Consider the following 2104-nt stretch of genomic DNA (forward strand, 5'->3'; position numbering starts at 1 on the left):
CACTCCAGCCTGGGTGACAGAGCGAGACTCCGTCTCAAAAAAAAAAAAAAAAAAAAAAAAATCTCTTTGCCATAGCATAATAATCATCGCTGGTTAAGGAAAGACACATAAAGAAATGTTAAGCAGGATACACTCTCAAGGTATCTCACCATAAAATGAGATGTGCTTATTGATGCCACAGGCAAACAGCACTAGGCGTAGGACAAATCCACAGTGGGCGCCTCCTGAGATGGTGTACGGAGAAGGACACACTTTCCTTCTGTGATATTCCAAACAGAAAGCAGAGGCAAGTTTCTGCTTTCATGGGAAAGCAGACAACAAGCAAATACATGAGAGAAACAGGGAAATACTACGTATTGACAAGGCTGTGCTAAAAATTAAAATACTGTGGGCCAAGCGCGGTGGCTTACGTCTGTAATCCCAGCACTTTGGGAGGCCGAGGCAGGTGGATCACTTGAGATCAGGAGTTCGAGACAAGCCTCACCAACATGAGGAAGCCCCGTCTCTACTAAAAGTACAAAAATTAGTCGGGCCTGGTGGCACATGCCTGTAATCCCAGCTACTCGGGAGGCTGAGGCAGGAGAATTGCTTGAACCCGGGAGGTGGAGGTTGCAGTGAGCCGAGATCGCACCATTGCACTCCAGCCTGGGCGACAAGAGCAGAACTCTGTCTCAAAAACAAAACAAAACAAATGCATAACCTGAATCTAATTATGAAGAAACATCAAATTGAGGAACATATAAAAGGACTGGCTTGTAACCTTCAAAAATGTTAATGTCATTAAAAGACAAGGAAAGACTGAGAAACTCTTCCAGATCTTTAGGAGACTAAAGATAAATAACTATAGAACGCTACGAATGATCCTGGACCAGAACCTTTTTTTTTCTTTTGATATAAAGGATATTAATAGGACAACTGGCAAGATTTGAATAAAATTTGTAGATTAGATAATAGCATTTTATCAATGTGAATTTCCTGGTTTTGATTATGGTACTATGTTAAGACGATACCTTAGTTTTTAGGAAATATATATTGAAGGTTTTGTTTGTTTGTTTTGTTTTGTGTTTTGTTTTTTGAGACGGAGTGTTGCTCTGTCACCCTGGCTAGAGTGCAGTGGCACGATCTTGGCTCACGACAACCACTGCCTCCCGGATTCAAGCAATTCTCCTGCCTCAGCCTCCTGAGTAGCTGGGACTACAGGCATGCACCACCACACTGGGCTAATCTTTGTATTTTTTAAATTTTTATTTATTTTTTTTTTGAGATGGAGTCTTACTCTGTTGCCTAGGCTGGAGTGCAATGGCACGGTCTTGGCTCACTGCAACCTCTGCCTCCTGGGTTCAAATGATTCTCCTGCCTCAGCCTCCCTAGTAGCTGGGATTACAGGTGCCTGCCACCACACCTGGCCAATTTTTGTATTTTTAGTAGAGACAGGGTTTCACCATGTTGGTAAGGCTGGTCTCGAACTCCTGACCTCAGGTGATCCACTCGCCTCAGCCTCCCAAAGTGCTGGGATTACAGGCGTCAGCCAGGGTGCCCGGCCGACAAAAGTTTCTTATGACACTACCCGCCTGTCTAAGCTGCACTGATGGGCACCTGGAGGAGAGGTTAGGGTACAGGTTTGGTGGGGCCATTCAGCCTGAAGGCCCTGGCAGGGCGTGAACAGGCAGGTGCACCAAAGGGCATCCTCTCTGCAGTGCAAAACAGGACAGCTCCGGTCTAGCTCCCACAAGGGACCCCCACCACAGCGCCATCACAGCCGCTTGCCACGTGAGGTTCCCAGGATGCATGTGCTTTATTAAATATGTAGCAAGCGGTGGCCGGGCGCGGCGGCTCACGCCTGTAATCCCAGCACTTTGGGAGGCCGAGGCGGGTGGATCACGAGGTCAGCAGATCGAGACCATCCTGGCTAGCACGGTGAAACCCCATCTCTACTGAAAATACAAAAAAATTAGCTGGGCATGGTGGCGGGCACCTGTAGTCCCAGCTACTCGGGAGGCTGAGGCAGGAGAATGGCGTGAACCCAAGAGACGGAGCTTGCAGTGAGCTGAGATCGCGCCACTGCACTCCAGCCTGGGAGACAGAGCGAGACTCTGTCTCAAAA

General features: G+C 47.7%; 1 protein-coding gene across 1 annotated transcript in view; it reads right to left on the reverse strand.

Moving 5' to 3' along the window:
* Positions 1-2104, reverse strand: part of ITGAE (integrin, alpha E (antigen CD103, human mucosal lymphocyte antigen 1; alpha polypeptide)) — a 101934-nt gene that overhangs the window by 35032 nt on the left and 64798 nt on the right. The gene's annotated exons all lie outside the window — the stretch shown is intronic.

Source organism: Mandrillus leucophaeus, unplaced genomic scaffold, assembly GCF_000951045.1.
Source record: "Mandrillus leucophaeus isolate KB7577 unplaced genomic scaffold, Mleu.le_1.0 Scaffold212, whole genome shotgun sequence".
In the NCBI taxonomy this organism is placed as follows: domain Eukaryota; kingdom Metazoa; phylum Chordata; class Mammalia; order Primates; family Cercopithecidae; genus Mandrillus; species Mandrillus leucophaeus.